The sequence below is a fragment of the Aquarana catesbeiana genome, unplaced genomic scaffold (assembly GCF_042186555.1).
Source record: "Aquarana catesbeiana isolate 2022-GZ unplaced genomic scaffold, ASM4218655v1 unanchor73, whole genome shotgun sequence".
In the NCBI taxonomy this organism is placed as follows: domain Eukaryota; kingdom Metazoa; phylum Chordata; class Amphibia; order Anura; family Ranidae; genus Aquarana; species Aquarana catesbeiana.
Genome location: NW_027362732.1, coordinates 1 through 15,615, shown reverse-complemented (window position 1 = coordinate 15,615; position 15,615 = coordinate 1). Strand labels below are relative to the sequence as shown.

The window sequence follows — 15,615 nt, the reverse complement described above, 5'->3', positions numbered from 1 at the left end:
CTTTATCGTTTCTACAAGGTTTCCTCCAGCCACCTGTTCCTGTCTCAGGTGGGGTCTGTGCGGGGCCTTCTACGAGGGTTCAACGCGTCAGCCACTTCTCCTGCATCAAACCCATATCTGTATGCTGCATGCTTTCCATATCCCTATGCTATGGGCTCGCCGCGGGCCTAGTTTCGCAGAACAAAGCTGCCTCGTGCCTGGATGCTTAGTCCGCCGCCCCTCTATGCAAATATATGTGTGCTGCAGTGTAGCTTGGGAGCCTGGTTGTAAACCCCTTGCGTGCATAAAGACATTTTCAGAGGCTTCCCAGGAGGGCTACCAAAAAGGAACCAATACGCCTGACTGTTCACAGGGATAATGTGCCTTGCTGATGGAATAGCTGCGACTGAGGCTAGTTTGCCAGCAGGCACCCAGAAAGCCCCTCCATAACCTGGTGGAGGCGTGCCCCTGACCGGGGGGTGCTAGAGTGACGATTCCGACTCATACTTACCTGGCAGGGGAGATACCATGATCATGAAGGTGGTTCTCCCAGGGCGAGGCTCGGCCATTGCACTCCGGCTGTGCTGACCCCTGCGATTTCCTCAAATGCAGGAAACTCGACTGCATAATTTGTGGTAGTGGGGGACTGCGTTCGCGCTTTCCCCTGATTATTCCTGGTCAAAAGACAGCTTGACGAAAGAAACTACGGGGCCTTTATCGTTTCTACAAGGTTTCCTCCAGCCACCTGTTCCTGTCTCAGGTGGGGTCTGTGCGGGGCCTTCTACGAGGGTTCAACGCGTCAGCCACTTCTCCTGCATCAAACCCATATCTGTATGCTGCATGCTTTCCATATCCCTATGCTATGGGCTCGCCGCGGGCCTAGTTTCGCAGAACAAAGCTGCCTCGTGCCTGGATGCTTAGTCCGCCGCCCCTCTATGCAAATATATGTGTGCTGCAGTGTAGCTTGGGAGCCTGGTTGTAAACCCCTTGCGTGCATAAAGACATTTTCAGAGGCTTCCCAGGAGGGCTACCAAAAAGGAACCAATACGCCTGACTGTTCACAGGGATAATGTGCCTTGCTGATGGAATAGCTGCGACTGAGGCTAGTTTGCCAGCAGGCACCCAGAAAGCCCCTCCATAACCTGGTGGAGGCGTGCCCCTGACCGGGGGGTGCTAGAGTGACGATTCCGACTCATACTTACCTGGCAGGGGAGATACCATGATCATGAAGGTGGTTCTCCCAGGGCGAGGCTCGGCCATTGCACTCCGGCTGTGCTGACCCCTGCGATTTCCTCAAATGCAGGAAACTCGACTGCATAATTTGTGGTAGTGGGGGACTGCGTTCGCGCTTTCCCCTGATTATTCCTGGTCAAAAGACAGCTTGACGAAAGAAACTACGGGGCCTTTATCGTTTCTACAAGGTTTCCTCCAGCCACCTGTTCCTGTCTCAGGTGGGGTCTGTGCGGGGCCTTCTACGAGGGTTCAACGCGTCAGCCACTTCTCCTGCATCAAACCCATATCTGTATGCTGCATGCTTTCCATATCCCTATGCTATGGGCTCGCCGCGGGCCTAGTTTCGCAGAACAAAGCTGCCTCGTGCCTGGATGCTTAGTCCGCCGCCCCTCTATGCAAATATATGTGTGCTGCAGTGTAGCTTGGGAGCCTGGTTGTAAACCCCTTGCGTGCATAAAGACATTTTCAGAGGCTTCCCAGGAGGGCTACCAAAAAGGAACCAATACGCCTGACTGTTCACAGGGATAATGTGCCTTGCTGATGGAATAGCTGCGACTGAGGCTAGTTTGCCAGCAGGCACCCAGAAAGCCCCTCCATAACCTGGTGGAGGCGTGCCCCTGACCGGGGGGTGCTAGAGTGACGATTCCGACTCATACTTACCTGGCAGGGGAGATACCATGATCATGAAGGTGGTTCTCCCAGGGCGAGGCTCGGCCATTGCACTCCGGCTGTGCTGACCCCTGCGATTTCCTCAAATGCAGGAAACTCGACTGCATAATTTGTGGTAGTGGGGGACTGCGTTCGCGCTTTCCCCTGATTATTCCTGGTCAAAAGACAGCTTGACGAAAGAAACTACGGGGCCTTTATCGTTTCTACAAGGTTTCCTCCAGCCACCTGTTCCTGTCTCAGGTGGGGTCTGTGCGGGGCCTTCTACGAGGGTTCAACGCGTCAGCCACTTCTCCTGCATCAAACCCATATCTGTATGCTGCATGCTTTCCATATCCCTATGCTATGGGCTCGCCGCGGGCCTAGTTTCGCAGAACAAAGCTGCCTCGTGCCTGGATGCTTAGTCCGCCGCCCCTCTATGCAAATATATGTGTGCTGCAGTGTAGCTTGGGAGCCTGGTTGTAAACCCCTTGCGTGCATAAAGACATTTTCAGAGGCTTCCCAGGAGGGCTACCAAAAAGGAACCAATACGCCTGACTGTTCACAGGGATAATGTGCCTTGCTGATGGAATAGCTGCGACTGAGGCTAGTTTGCCAGCAGGCACCCAGAAAGCCCCTCCATAACCTGGTGGAGGCGTGCCCCTGACCGGGGGGTGCTAGAGTGACGATTCCGACTCATACTTACCTGGCAGGGGAGATACCATGATCATGAAGGTGGTTCTCCCAGGGCGAGGCTCGGCCATTGCACTCCGGCTGTGCTGACCCCTGCGATTTCCTCAAATGCAGGAAACTCGACTGCATAATTTGTGGTAGTGGGGGACTGCGTTCGCGCTTTCCCCTGATTATTCCTGGTCAAAAGACAGCTTGACGAAAGAAACTACGGGGCCTTTATCGTTTCTACAAGGTTTCCTCCAGCCACCTGTTCCTGTCTCAGGTGGGGTCTGTGCGGGGCCTTCTACGAGGGTTCAACGCGTCAGCCACTTCTCCTGCATCAAACCCATATCTGTATGCTGCATGCTTTCCATATCCCTATGCTATGGGCTCGCCGCGGGCCTAGTTTCGCAGAACAAAGCTGCCTCGTGCCTGGATGCTTAGTCCGCCGCCCCTCTATGCAAATATATGTGTGCTGCAGTGTAGCTTGGGAGCCTGGTTGTAAACCCCTTGCGTGCATAAAGACATTTTCAGAGGCTTCCCAGGAGGGCTACCAAAAAGGAACCAATACGCCTGACTGTTCACAGGGATAATGTGCCTTGCTGATGGAATAGCTGCGACTGAGGCTAGTTTGCCAGCAGGCACCCAGAAAGCCCCTCCATAACCTGGTGGAGGCGTGCCCCTGACCGGGGGGTGCTAGAGTGACGATTCCGACTCATACTTACCTGGCAGGGGAGATACCATGATCATGAAGGTGGTTCTCCCAGGGCGAGGCTCGGCCATTGCACTCCGGCTGTGCTGACCCCTGCGATTTCCTCAAATGCAGGAAACTCGACTGCATAATTTGTGGTAGTGGGGGACTGCGTTCGCGCTTTCCCCTGATTATTCCTGGTCAAAAGACAGCTTGACGAAAGAAACTACGGGGCCTTTATCGTTTCTACAAGGTTTCCTCCAGCCACCTGTTCCTGTCTCAGGTGGGGTCTGTGCGGGGCCTTCTACGAGGGTTCAACGCGTCAGCCACTTCTCCTGCATCAAACCCATATCTGTATGCTGCATGCTTTCCATATCCCTATGCTATGGGCTCGCCGCGGGCCTAGTTTCGCAGAACAAAGCTGCCTCGTGCCTGGATGCTTAGTCCGCCGCCCCTCTATGCAAATATATGTGTGCTGCAGTGTAGCTTGGGAGCCTGGTTGTAAACCCCTTGCGTGCATAAAGACATTTTCAGAGGCTTCCCAGGAGGGCTACCAAAAAGGAACCAATACGCCTGACTGTTCACAGGGATAATGTGCCTTGCTGATGGAATAGCTGCGACTGAGGCTAGTTTGCCAGCAGGCACCCAGAAAGCCCCTCCATAACCTGGTGGAGGCGTGCCCCTGACCGGGGGGTGCTAGAGTGACGATTCCGACTCATACTTACCTGGCAGGGGAGATACCATGATCATGAAGGTGGTTCTCCCAGGGCGAGGCTCGGCCATTGCACTCCGGCTGTGCTGACCCCTGCGATTTCCTCAAATGCAGGAAACTCGACTGCATAATTTGTGGTAGTGGGGGACTGCGTTCGCGCTTTCCCCTGATTATTCCTGGTCAAAAGACAGCTTGACGAAAGAAACTACGGGGCCTTTATCGTTTCTACAAGGTTTCCTCCAGCCACCTGTTCCTGTCTCAGGTGGGGTCTGTGCGGGGCCTTCTACGAGGGTTCAACGCGTCAGCCACTTCTCCTGCATCAAACCCATATCTGTATGCTGCATGCTTTCCATATCCCTATGCTATGGGCTCGCCGCGGGCCTAGTTTCGCAGAACAAAGCTGCCTCGTGCCTGGATGCTTAGTCCGCCGCCCCTCTATGCAAATATATGTGTGCTGCAGTGTAGCTTGGGAGCCTGGTTGTAAACCCCTTGCGTGCATAAAGACATTTTCAGAGGCTTCCCAGGAGGGCTACCAAAAAGGAACCAATACGCCTGACTGTTCACAGGGATAATGTGCCTTGCTGATGGAATAGCTGCGACTGAGGCTAGTTTGCCAGCAGGCACCCAGAAAGCCCCTCCATAACCTGGTGGAGGCGTGCCCCTGACCGGGGGGTGCTAGAGTGACGATTCCGACTCATACTTACCTGGCAGGGGAGATACCATGATCATGAAGGTGGTTCTCCCAGGGCGAGGCTCGGCCATTGCACTCCGGCTGTGCTGACCCCTGCGATTTCCTCAAATGCAGGAAACTCGACTGCATAATTTGTGGTAGTGGGGGACTGCGTTCGCGCTTTCCCCTGATTATTCCTGGTCAAAAGACAGCTTGACGAAAGAAACTACGGGGCCTTTATCGTTTCTACAAGGTTTCCTCCAGCCACCTGTTCCTGTCTCAGGTGGGGTCTGTGCGGGGCCTTCTACGAGGGTTCAACGCGTCAGCCACTTCTCCTGCATCAAACCCATATCTGTATGCTGCATGCTTTCCATATCCCTATGCTATGGGCTCGCCGCGGGCCTAGTTTCGCAGAACAAAGCTGCCTCGTGCCTGGATGCTTAGTCCGCCGCCCCTCTATGCAAATATATGTGTGCTGCAGTGTAGCTTGGGAGCCTGGTTGTAAACCCCTTGCGTGCATAAAGACATTTTCAGAGGCTTCCCAGGAGGGCTACCAAAAAGGAACCAATACGCCTGACTGTTCACAGGGATAATGTGCCTTGCTGATGGAATAGCTGCGACTGAGGCTAGTTTGCCAGCAGGCACCCAGAAAGCCCCTCCATAACCTGGTGGAGGCGTGCCCCTGACCGGGGGGTGCTAGAGTGACGATTCCGACTCATACTTACCTGGCAGGGGAGATACCATGATCATGAAGGTGGTTCTCCCAGGGCGAGGCTCGGCCATTGCACTCCGGCTGTGCTGACCCCTGCGATTTCCTCAAATGCAGGAAACTCGACTGCATAATTTGTGGTAGTGGGGGACTGCGTTCGCGCTTTCCCCTGATTATTCCTGGTCAAAAGACAGCTTGACGAAAGAAACTACGGGGCCTTTATCGTTTCTACAAGGTTTCCTCCAGCCACCTGTTCCTGTCTCAGGTGGGGTCTGTGCGGGGCCTTCTACGAGGGTTCAACGCGTCAGCCACTTCTCCTGCATCAAACCCATATCTGTATGCTGCATGCTTTCCATATCCCTATGCTATGGGCTCGCCGCGGGCCTAGTTTCGCAGAACAAAGCTGCCTCGTGCCTGGATGCTTAGTCCGCCGCCCCTCTATGCAAATATATGTGTGCTGCAGTGTAGCTTGGGAGCCTGGTTGTAAACCCCTTGCGTGCATAAAGACATTTTCAGAGGCTTCCCAGGAGGGCTACCAAAAAGGAACCAATACGCCTGACTGTTCACAGGGATAATGTGCCTTGCTGATGGAATAGCTGCGACTGAGGCTAGTTTGCCAGCAGGCACCCAGAAAGCCCCTCCATAACCTGGTGGAGGCGTGCCCCTGACCGGGGGGTGCTAGAGTGACGATTCCGACTCATACTTACCTGGCAGGGGAGATACCATGATCATGAAGGTGGTTCTCCCAGGGCGAGGCTCGGCCATTGCACTCCGGCTGTGCTGACCCCTGCGATTTCCTCAAATGCAGGAAACTCGACTGCATAATTTGTGGTAGTGGGGGACTGCGTTCGCGCTTTCCCCTGATTATTCCTGGTCAAAAGACAGCTTGACGAAAGAAACTACGGGGCCTTTATCGTTTCTACAAGGTTTCCTCCAGCCACCTGTTCCTGTCTCAGGTGGGGTCTGTGCGGGGCCTTCTACGAGGGTTCAACGCGTCAGCCACTTCTCCTGCATCAAACCCATATCTGTATGCTGCATGCTTTCCATATCCCTATGCTATGGGCTCGCCGCGGGCCTAGTTTCGCAGAACAAAGCTGCCTCGTGCCTGGATGCTTAGTCCGCCGCCCCTCTATGCAAATATATGTGTGCTGCAGTGTAGCTTGGGAGCCTGGTTGTAAACCCCTTGCGTGCATAAAGACATTTTCAGAGGCTTCCCAGGAGGGCTACCAAAAAGGAACCAATACGCCTGACTGTTCACAGGGATAATGTGCCTTGCTGATGGAATAGCTGCGACTGAGGCTAGTTTGCCAGCAGGCACCCAGAAAGCCCCTCCATAACCTGGTGGAGGCGTGCCCCTGACCGGGGGGTGCTAGAGTGACGATTCCGACTCATACTTACCTGGCAGGGGAGATACCATGATCATGAAGGTGGTTCTCCCAGGGCGAGGCTCGGCCATTGCACTCCGGCTGTGCTGACCCCTGCGATTTCCTCAAATGCAGGAAACTCGACTGCATAATTTGTGGTAGTGGGGGACTGCGTTCGCGCTTTCCCCTGATTATTCCTGGTCAAAAGACAGCTTGACGAAAGAAACTACGGGGCCTTTATCGTTTCTACAAGGTTTCCTCCAGCCACCTGTTCCTGTCTCAGGTGGGGTCTGTGCGGGGCCTTCTACGAGGGTTCAACGCGTCAGCCACTTCTCCTGCATCAAACCCATATCTGTATGCTGCATGCTTTCCATATCCCTATGCTATGGGCTCGCCGCGGGCCTAGTTTCGCAGAACAAAGCTGCCTCGTGCCTGGATGCTTAGTCCGCCGCCCCTCTATGCAAATATATGTGTGCTGCAGTGTAGCTTGGGAGCCTGGTTGTAAACCCCTTGCGTGCATAAAGACATTTTCAGAGGCTTCCCAGGAGGGCTACCAAAAAGGAACCAATACGCCTGACTGTTCACAGGGATAATGTGCCTTGCTGATGGAATAGCTGCGACTGAGGCTAGTTTGCCAGCAGGCACCCAGAAAGCCCCTCCATAACCTGGTGGAGGCGTGCCCCTGACCGGGGGGTGCTAGAGTGACGATTCCGACTCATACTTACCTGGCAGGGGAGATACCATGATCATGAAGGTGGTTCTCCCAGGGCGAGGCTCGGCCATTGCACTCCGGCTGTGCTGACCCCTGCGATTTCCTCAAATGCAGGAAACTCGACTGCATAATTTGTGGTAGTGGGGGACTGCGTTCGCGCTTTCCCCTGATTATTCCTGGTCAAAAGACAGCTTGACGAAAGAAACTACGGGGCCTTTATCGTTTCTACAAGGTTTCCTCCAGCCACCTGTTCCTGTCTCAGGTGGGGTCTGTGCGGGGCCTTCTACGAGGGTTCAACGCGTCAGCCACTTCTCCTGCATCAAACCCATATCTGTATGCTGCATGCTTTCCATATCCCTATGCTATGGGCTCGCCGCGGGCCTAGTTTCGCAGAACAAAGCTGCCTCGTGCCTGGATGCTTAGTCCGCCGCCCCTCTATGCAAATATATGTGTGCTGCAGTGTAGCTTGGGAGCCTGGTTGTAAACCCCTTGCGTGCATAAAGACATTTTCAGAGGCTTCCCAGGAGGGCTACCAAAAAGGAACCAATACGCCTGACTGTTCACAGGGATAATGTGCCTTGCTGATGGAATAGCTGCGACTGAGGCTAGTTTGCCAGCAGGCACCCAGAAAGCCCCTCCATAACCTGGTGGAGGCGTGCCCCTGACCGGGGGGTGCTAGAGTGACGATTCCGACTCATACTTACCTGGCAGGGGAGATACCATGATCATGAAGGTGGTTCTCCCAGGGCGAGGCTCGGCCATTGCACTCCGGCTGTGCTGACCCCTGCGATTTCCTCAAATGCAGGAAACTCGACTGCATAATTTGTGGTAGTGGGGGACTGCGTTCGCGCTTTCCCCTGATTATTCCTGGTCAAAAGACAGCTTGACGAAAGAAACTACGGGGCCTTTATCGTTTCTACAAGGTTTCCTCCAGCCACCTGTTCCTGTCTCAGGTGGGGTCTGTGCGGGGCCTTCTACGAGGGTTCAACGCGTCAGCCACTTCTCCTGCATCAAACCCATATCTGTATGCTGCATGCTTTCCATATCCCTATGCTATGGGCTCGCCGCGGGCCTAGTTTCGCAGAACAAAGCTGCCTCGTGCCTGGATGCTTAGTCCGCCGCCCCTCTATGCAAATATATGTGTGCTGCAGTGTAGCTTGGGAGCCTGGTTGTAAACCCCTTGCGTGCATAAAGACATTTTCAGAGGCTTCCCAGGAGGGCTACCAAAAAGGAACCAATACGCCTGACTGTTCACAGGGATAATGTGCCTTGCTGATGGAATAGCTGCGACTGAGGCTAGTTTGCCAGCAGGCACCCAGAAAGCCCCTCCATAACCTGGTGGAGGCGTGCCCCTGACCGGGGGGTGCTAGAGTGACGATTCCGACTCATACTTACCTGGCAGGGGAGATACCATGATCATGAAGGTGGTTCTCCCAGGGCGAGGCTCGGCCATTGCACTCCGGCTGTGCTGACCCCTGCGATTTCCTCAAATGCAGGAAACTCGACTGCATAATTTGTGGTAGTGGGGGACTGCGTTCGCGCTTTCCCCTGATTATTCCTGGTCAAAAGACAGCTTGACGAAAGAAACTACGGGGCCTTTATCGTTTCTACAAGGTTTCCTCCAGCCACCTGTTCCTGTCTCAGGTGGGGTCTGTGCGGGGCCTTCTACGAGGGTTCAACGCGTCAGCCACTTCTCCTGCATCAAACCCATATCTGTATGCTGCATGCTTTCCATATCCCTATGCTATGGGCTCGCCGCGGGCCTAGTTTCGCAGAACAAAGCTGCCTCGTGCCTGGATGCTTAGTCCGCCGCCCCTCTATGCAAATATATGTGTGCTGCAGTGTAGCTTGGGAGCCTGGTTGTAAACCCCTTGCGTGCATAAAGACATTTTCAGAGGCTTCCCAGGAGGGCTACCAAAAAGGAACCAATACGCCTGACTGTTCACAGGGATAATGTGCCTTGCTGATGGAATAGCTGCGACTGAGGCTAGTTTGCCAGCAGGCACCCAGAAAGCCCCTCCATAACCTGGTGGAGGCGTGCCCCTGACCGGGGGGTGCTAGAGTGACGATTCCGACTCATACTTACCTGGCAGGGGAGATACCATGATCATGAAGGTGGTTCTCCCAGGGCGAGGCTCGGCCATTGCACTCCGGCTGTGCTGACCCCTGCGATTTCCTCAAATGCAGGAAACTCGACTGCATAATTTGTGGTAGTGGGGGACTGCGTTCGCGCTTTCCCCTGATTATTCCTGGTCAAAAGACAGCTTGACGAAAGAAACTACGGGGCCTTTATCGTTTCTACAAGGTTTCCTCCAGCCACCTGTTCCTGTCTCAGGTGGGGTCTGTGCGGGGCCTTCTACGAGGGTTCAACGCGTCAGCCACTTCTCCTGCATCAAACCCATATCTGTATGCTGCATGCTTTCCATATCCCTATGCTATGGGCTCGCCGCGGGCCTAGTTTCGCAGAACAAAGCTGCCTCGTGCCTGGATGCTTAGTCCGCCGCCCCTCTATGCAAATATATGTGTGCTGCAGTGTAGCTTGGGAGCCTGGTTGTAAACCCCTTGCGTGCATAAAGACATTTTCAGAGGCTTCCCAGGAGGGCTACCAAAAAGGAACCAATACGCCTGACTGTTCACAGGGATAATGTGCCTTGCTGATGGAATAGCTGCGACTGAGGCTAGTTTGCCAGCAGGCACCCAGAAAGCCCCTCCATAACCTGGTGGAGGCGTGCCCCTGACCGGGGGGTGCTAGAGTGACGATTCCGACTCATACTTACCTGGCAGGGGAGATACCATGATCATGAAGGTGGTTCTCCCAGGGCGAGGCTCGGCCATTGCACTCCGGCTGTGCTGACCCCTGCGATTTCCTCAAATGCAGGAAACTCGACTGCATAATTTGTGGTAGTGGGGGACTGCGTTCGCGCTTTCCCCTGATTATTCCTGGTCAAAAGACAGCTTGACGAAAGAAACTACGGGGCCTTTATCGTTTCTACAAGGTTTCCTCCAGCCACCTGTTCCTGTCTCAGGTGGGGTCTGTGCGGGGCCTTCTACGAGGGTTCAACGCGTCAGCCACTTCTCCTGCATCAAACCCATATCTGTATGCTGCATGCTTTCCATATCCCTATGCTATGGGCTCGCCGCGGGCCTAGTTTCGCAGAACAAAGCTGCCTCGTGCCTGGATGCTTAGTCCGCCGCCCCTCTATGCAAATATATGTGTGCTGCAGTGTAGCTTGGGAGCCTGGTTGTAAACCCCTTGCGTGCATAAAGACATTTTCAGAGGCTTCCCAGGAGGGCTACCAAAAAGGAACCAATACGCCTGACTGTTCACAGGGATAATGTGCCTTGCTGATGGAATAGCTGCGACTGAGGCTAGTTTGCCAGCAGGCACCCAGAAAGCCCCTCCATAACCTGGTGGAGGCGTGCCCCTGACCGGGGGGTGCTAGAGTGACGATTCCGACTCATACTTACCTGGCAGGGGAGATACCATGATCATGAAGGTGGTTCTCCCAGGGCGAGGCTCGGCCATTGCACTCCGGCTGTGCTGACCCCTGCGATTTCCTCAAATGCAGGAAACTCGACTGCATAATTTGTGGTAGTGGGGGACTGCGTTCGCGCTTTCCCCTGATTATTCCTGGTCAAAAGACAGCTTGACGAAAGAAACTACGGGGCCTTTATCGTTTCTACAAGGTTTCCTCCAGCCACCTGTTCCTGTCTCAGGTGGGGTCTGTGCGGGGCCTTCTACGAGGGTTCAACGCGTCAGCCACTTCTCCTGCATCAAACCCATATCTGTATGCTGCATGCTTTCCATATCCCTATGCTATGGGCTCGCCGCGGGCCTAGTTTCGCAGAACAAAGCTGCCTCGTGCCTGGATGCTTAGTCCGCCGCCCCTCTATGCAAATATATGTGTGCTGCAGTGTAGCTTGGGAGCCTGGTTGTAAACCCCTTGCGTGCATAAAGACATTTTCAGAGGCTTCCCAGGAGGGCTACCAAAAAGGAACCAATACGCCTGACTGTTCACAGGGATAATGTGCCTTGCTGATGGAATAGCTGCGACTGAGGCTAGTTTGCCAGCAGGCACCCAGAAAGCCCCTCCATAACCTGGTGGAGGCGTGCCCCTGACCGGGGGGTGCTAGAGTGACGATTCCGACTCATACTTACCTGGCAGGGGAGATACCATGATCATGAAGGTGGTTCTCCCAGGGCGAGGCTCGGCCATTGCACTCCGGCTGTGCTGACCCCTGCGATTTCCTCAAATGCAGGAAACTCGACTGCATAATTTGTGGTAGTGGGGGACTGCGTTCGCGCTTTCCCCTGATTATTCCTGGTCAAAAGACAGCTTGACGAAAGAAACTACGGGGCCTTTATCGTTTCTACAAGGTTTCCTCCAGCCACCTGTTCCTGTCTCAGGTGGGGTCTGTGCGGGGCCTTCTACGAGGGTTCAACGCGTCAGCCACTTCTCCTGCATCAAACCCATATCTGTATGCTGCATGCTTTCCATATCCCTATGCTATGGGCTCGCCGCGGGCCTAGTTTCGCAGAACAAAGCTGCCTCGTGCCTGGATGCTTAGTCCGCCGCCCCTCTATGCAAATATATGTGTGCTGCAGTGTAGCTTGGGAGCCTGGTTGTAAACCCCTTGCGTGCATAAAGACATTTTCAGAGGCTTCCCAGGAGGGCTACCAAAAAGGAACCAATACGCCTGACTGTTCACAGGGATAATGTGCCTTGCTGATGGAATAGCTGCGACTGAGGCTAGTTTGCCAGCAGGCACCCAGAAAGCCCCTCCATAACCTGGTGGAGGCGTGCCCCTGACCGGGGGGTGCTAGAGTGACGATTCCGACTCATACTTACCTGGCAGGGGAGATACCATGATCATGAAGGTGGTTCTCCCAGGGCGAGGCTCGGCCATTGCACTCCGGCTGTGCTGACCCCTGCGATTTCCTCAAATGCAGGAAACTCGACTGCATAATTTGTGGTAGTGGGGGACTGCGTTCGCGCTTTCCCCTGATTATTCCTGGTCAAAAGACAGCTTGACGAAAGAAACTACGGGGCCTTTATCGTTTCTACAAGGTTTCCTCCAGCCACCTGTTCCTGTCTCAGGTGGGGTCTGTGCGGGGCCTTCTACGAGGGTTCAACGCGTCAGCCACTTCTCCTGCATCAAACCCATATCTGTATGCTGCATGCTTTCCATATCCCTATGCTATGGGCTCGCCGCGGGCCTAGTTTCGCAGAACAAAGCTGCCTCGTGCCTGGATGCTTAGTCCGCCGCCCCTCTATGCAAATATATGTGTGCTGCAGTGTAGCTTGGGAGCCTGGTTGTAAACCCCTTGCGTGCATAAAGACATTTTCAGAGGCTTCCCAGGAGGGCTACCAAAAAGGAACCAATACGCCTGACTGTTCACAGGGATAATGTGCCTTGCTGATGGAATAGCTGCGACTGAGGCTAGTTTGCCAGCAGGCACCCAGAAAGCCCCTCCATAACCTGGTGGAGGCGTGCCCCTGACCGGGGGGTGCTAGAGTGACGATTCCGACTCATACTTACCTGGCAGGGGAGATACCATGATCATGAAGGTGGTTCTCCCAGGGCGAGGCTCGGCCATTGCACTCCGGCTGTGCTGACCCCTGCGATTTCCTCAAATGCAGGAAACTCGACTGCATAATTTGTGGTAGTGGGGGACTGCGTTCGCGCTTTCCCCTGATTATTCCTGGTCAAAAGACAGCTTGACGAAAGAAACTACGGGGCCTTTATCGTTTCTACAAGGTTTCCTCCAGCCACCTGTTCCTGTCTCAGGTGGGGTCTGTGCGGGGCCTTCTACGAGGGTTCAACGCGTCAGCCACTTCTCCTGCATCAAACCCATATCTGTATGCTGCATGCTTTCCATATCCCTATGCTATGGGCTCGCCGCGGGCCTAGTTTCGCAGAACAAAGCTGCCTCGTGCCTGGATGCTTAGTCCGCCGCCCCTCTATGCAAATATATGTGTGCTGCAGTGTAGCTTGGGAGCCTGGTTGTAAACCCCTTGCGTGCATAAAGACATTTTCAGAGGCTTCCCAGGAGGGCTACCAAAAAGGAACCAATACGCCTGACTGTTCACAGGGATAATGTGCCTTGCTGATGGAATAGCTGCGACTGAGGCTAGTTTGCCAGCAGGCACCCAGAAAGCCCCTCCATAACCTGGTGGAGGCGTGCCCCTGACCGGGGGGTGCTAGAGTGACGATTCCGACTCATACTTACCTGGCAGGGGAGATACCATGATCATGAAGGTGGTTCTCCCAGGGCGAGGCTCGGCCATTGCACTCCGGCTGTGCTGACCCCTGCGATTTCCTCAAATGCAGGAAACTCGACTGCATAATTTGTGGTAGTGGGGGACTGCGTTCGCGCTTTCCCCTGATTATTCCTGGTCAAAAGACAGCTTGACGAAAGAAACTACGGGGCCTTTATCGTTTCTACAAGGTTTCCTCCAGCCACCTGTTCCTGTCTCAGGTGGGGTCTGTGCGGGGCCTTCTACGAGGGTTCAACGCGTCAGCCACTTCTCCTGCATCAAACCCATATCTGTATGCTGCATGCTTTCCATATCCCTATGCTATGGGCTCGCCGCGGGCCTAGTTTCGCAGAACAAAGCTGCCTCGTGCCTGGATGCTTAGTCCGCCGCCCCTCTATGCAAATATATGTGTGCTGCAGTGTAGCTTGGGAGCCTGGTTGTAAACCCCTTGCGTGCATAAAGACATTTTCAGAGGCTTCCCAGGAGGGCTACCAAAAAGGAACCAATACGCCTGACTGTTCACAGGGATAATGTGCCTTGCTGATGGAATAGCTGCGACTGAGGCTAGTTTGCCAGCAGGCACCCAGAAAGCCCCTCCATAACCTGGTGGAGGCGTGCCCCTGACCGGGGGGTGCTAGAGTGACGATTCCGACTCATACTTACCTGGCAGGGGAGATACCATGATCATGAAGGTGGTTCTCCCAGGGCGAGGCTCGGCCATTGCACTCCGGCTGTGCTGACCCCTGCGATTTCCTCAAATGCAGGAAACTCGACTGCATAATTTGTGGTAGTGGGGGACTGCGTTCGCGCTTTCCCCTGATTATTCCTGGTCAAAAGACAGCTTGACGAAAGAAACTACGGGGCCTTTATCGTTTCTACAAGGTTTCCTCCAGCCACCTGTTCCTGTCTCAGGTGGGGTCTGTGCGGGGCCTTCTACGAGGGTTCAACGCGTCAGCCACTTCTCCTGCATCAAACCCATATCTGTATGCTGCATGCTTTCCATATCCCTATGCTATGGGCTCGCCGCGGGCCTAGTTTCGCAGAACAAAGCTGCCTCGTGCCTGGATGCTTAGTCCGCCGCCCCTCTATGCAAATATATGTGTGCTGCAGTGTAGCTTGGGAGCCTGGTTGTAAACCCCTTGCGTGCATAAAGACATTTTCAGAGGCTTCCCAGGAGGGCTACCAAAAAGGAACCAATACGCCTGACTGTTCACAGGGATAATGTGCCTTGCTGATGGAATAGCTGCGACTGAGGCTAGTTTGCCAGCAGGCACCCAGAAAGCCCCTCCATAACCTGGTGGAGGCGTGCCCCTGACCGGGGGGTGCTAGAGTGACGATTCCGACTCATACTTACCTGGCAGGGGAGATACCATGATCATGAAGGTGGTTCTCCCAGGGCGAGGCTCGGCCATTGCACTCCGGCTGTGCTGACCCCTGCGATTTCCTCAAATGCAGGAAACTCGACTGCATAATTTGTGGTAGTGGGGGACTGCGTTCGCGCTTTCCCCTGATTATTCCTGGTCAAAAGACAGCTTGACGAAAGAAACTACGGGGCCTTTATCGTTTCTACAAGGTTTCCTCCAGCCACCTGTTCCTGTCTCAGGTGGGGTCTGTGCGGGGCCTTCTACGAGGGTTCAACGCGTCAGCCACTTCTCCTGCATCAAACCCATATCTGTATGCTGCATGCTTTCCATATCCCTATGCTATGGGCTCGCCGCGGGCCTAGTTTCGCAGAACAAAGCTGCCTCGTGCCTGGATGCTTAGTCCGCCGCCCCTCTATGCAAATATATGTGTGCTGCAGTGTAGCTTGGGAGCCTGGTTGTAAACCCCTTGCGTGCATAAAGACATTTTCAGAGGCTTCCCAGGAGGGCTACCAAAAAGGAACCAATACGCCTGACTGTTCACAGGGATAATGTGCCTTGCTGATGGAATAGCTGCGACTGAGGCTAGTTTGCCAGCAGGCACCCA

The 15,615-nt window shown here is 54.4% G+C and overlaps 22 non-coding genes across 22 annotated transcripts; all 22 read left to right on the top strand.

Moving 5' to 3' along the window:
• Positions 1 to 482: 482 nt before the first annotated feature.
• On the top strand, positions 483 to 646 carry LOC141122708 (U1 spliceosomal RNA). The gene has a single exon (XR_012240713.1). It is a non-coding gene; the product is annotated as a U1 spliceosomal RNA (small nuclear RNA).
• A 527-nt stretch (positions 647 to 1,173) lies between these two features.
• LOC141122707 (U1 spliceosomal RNA) lies at positions 1,174 to 1,337 on the top strand. Its single transcript, XR_012240712.1, has one exon. It is a non-coding gene; the product is annotated as a U1 spliceosomal RNA (small nuclear RNA).
• A 527-nt stretch (positions 1,338 to 1,864) lies between these two features.
• Positions 1,865 to 2,028, top strand: LOC141122706 (U1 spliceosomal RNA). Its single transcript, XR_012240711.1, has one exon. It is a non-coding gene; the product is annotated as a U1 spliceosomal RNA (small nuclear RNA).
• A 527-nt stretch (positions 2,029 to 2,555) lies between these two features.
• LOC141122705 (U1 spliceosomal RNA) lies at positions 2,556 to 2,719 on the top strand. The gene has a single exon (XR_012240710.1). It is a non-coding gene; the product is annotated as a U1 spliceosomal RNA (small nuclear RNA).
• A 527-nt stretch (positions 2,720 to 3,246) lies between these two features.
• On the top strand, positions 3,247 to 3,410 carry LOC141122704 (U1 spliceosomal RNA). The gene has a single exon (XR_012240709.1). It is a non-coding gene; the product is annotated as a U1 spliceosomal RNA (small nuclear RNA).
• A 527-nt stretch (positions 3,411 to 3,937) lies between these two features.
• Positions 3,938 to 4,101, top strand: LOC141122703 (U1 spliceosomal RNA). Its single transcript, XR_012240708.1, has one exon. It is a non-coding gene; the product is annotated as a U1 spliceosomal RNA (small nuclear RNA).
• A 527-nt stretch (positions 4,102 to 4,628) lies between these two features.
• LOC141122702 (U1 spliceosomal RNA) lies at positions 4,629 to 4,792 on the top strand. The gene has a single exon (XR_012240707.1). It is a non-coding gene; the product is annotated as a U1 spliceosomal RNA (small nuclear RNA).
• Positions 4,793 to 5,319: 527 nt separating this feature from the next.
• On the top strand, positions 5,320 to 5,483 carry LOC141122701 (U1 spliceosomal RNA). The gene has a single exon (XR_012240706.1). It is a non-coding gene; the product is annotated as a U1 spliceosomal RNA (small nuclear RNA).
• Positions 5,484 to 6,010: 527 nt separating this feature from the next.
• Positions 6,011 to 6,174, top strand: LOC141122698 (U1 spliceosomal RNA). The gene has a single exon (XR_012240704.1). It is a non-coding gene; the product is annotated as a U1 spliceosomal RNA (small nuclear RNA).
• Positions 6,175 to 6,701: 527 nt separating this feature from the next.
• LOC141122697 (U1 spliceosomal RNA) lies at positions 6,702 to 6,865 on the top strand. The gene has a single exon (XR_012240703.1). It is a non-coding gene; the product is annotated as a U1 spliceosomal RNA (small nuclear RNA).
• A 527-nt stretch (positions 6,866 to 7,392) lies between these two features.
• On the top strand, positions 7,393 to 7,556 carry LOC141122696 (U1 spliceosomal RNA). The gene has a single exon (XR_012240702.1). It is a non-coding gene; the product is annotated as a U1 spliceosomal RNA (small nuclear RNA).
• Positions 7,557 to 8,083: 527 nt separating this feature from the next.
• Positions 8,084 to 8,247, top strand: LOC141122695 (U1 spliceosomal RNA). The gene has a single exon (XR_012240701.1). It is a non-coding gene; the product is annotated as a U1 spliceosomal RNA (small nuclear RNA).
• A 527-nt stretch (positions 8,248 to 8,774) lies between these two features.
• LOC141122694 (U1 spliceosomal RNA) lies at positions 8,775 to 8,938 on the top strand. Its single transcript, XR_012240700.1, has one exon. It is a non-coding gene; the product is annotated as a U1 spliceosomal RNA (small nuclear RNA).
• Positions 8,939 to 9,465: 527 nt separating this feature from the next.
• On the top strand, positions 9,466 to 9,629 carry LOC141122693 (U1 spliceosomal RNA). The gene has a single exon (XR_012240699.1). It is a non-coding gene; the product is annotated as a U1 spliceosomal RNA (small nuclear RNA).
• A 527-nt stretch (positions 9,630 to 10,156) lies between these two features.
• On the top strand, positions 10,157 to 10,320 carry LOC141122692 (U1 spliceosomal RNA). Its single transcript, XR_012240698.1, has one exon. It is a non-coding gene; the product is annotated as a U1 spliceosomal RNA (small nuclear RNA).
• A 527-nt stretch (positions 10,321 to 10,847) lies between these two features.
• Positions 10,848 to 11,011, top strand: LOC141122691 (U1 spliceosomal RNA). The gene has a single exon (XR_012240697.1). It is a non-coding gene; the product is annotated as a U1 spliceosomal RNA (small nuclear RNA).
• Positions 11,012 to 11,538: 527 nt separating this feature from the next.
• Positions 11,539 to 11,702, top strand: LOC141122690 (U1 spliceosomal RNA). Its single transcript, XR_012240696.1, has one exon. It is a non-coding gene; the product is annotated as a U1 spliceosomal RNA (small nuclear RNA).
• Positions 11,703 to 12,229: 527 nt separating this feature from the next.
• On the top strand, positions 12,230 to 12,393 carry LOC141122682 (U1 spliceosomal RNA). Its single transcript, XR_012240689.1, has one exon. It is a non-coding gene; the product is annotated as a U1 spliceosomal RNA (small nuclear RNA).
• Positions 12,394 to 12,920: 527 nt separating this feature from the next.
• LOC141122734 (U1 spliceosomal RNA) lies at positions 12,921 to 13,084 on the top strand. The gene has a single exon (XR_012240738.1). It is a non-coding gene; the product is annotated as a U1 spliceosomal RNA (small nuclear RNA).
• Positions 13,085 to 13,611: 527 nt separating this feature from the next.
• LOC141122723 (U1 spliceosomal RNA) lies at positions 13,612 to 13,775 on the top strand. Its single transcript, XR_012240727.1, has one exon. It is a non-coding gene; the product is annotated as a U1 spliceosomal RNA (small nuclear RNA).
• Positions 13,776 to 14,302: 527 nt separating this feature from the next.
• LOC141122711 (U1 spliceosomal RNA) lies at positions 14,303 to 14,466 on the top strand. The gene has a single exon (XR_012240716.1). It is a non-coding gene; the product is annotated as a U1 spliceosomal RNA (small nuclear RNA).
• Positions 14,467 to 14,993: 527 nt separating this feature from the next.
• LOC141122699 (U1 spliceosomal RNA) lies at positions 14,994 to 15,157 on the top strand. The gene has a single exon (XR_012240705.1). It is a non-coding gene; the product is annotated as a U1 spliceosomal RNA (small nuclear RNA).
• Positions 15,158 to 15,615: the final 458 nt, after the last annotated feature.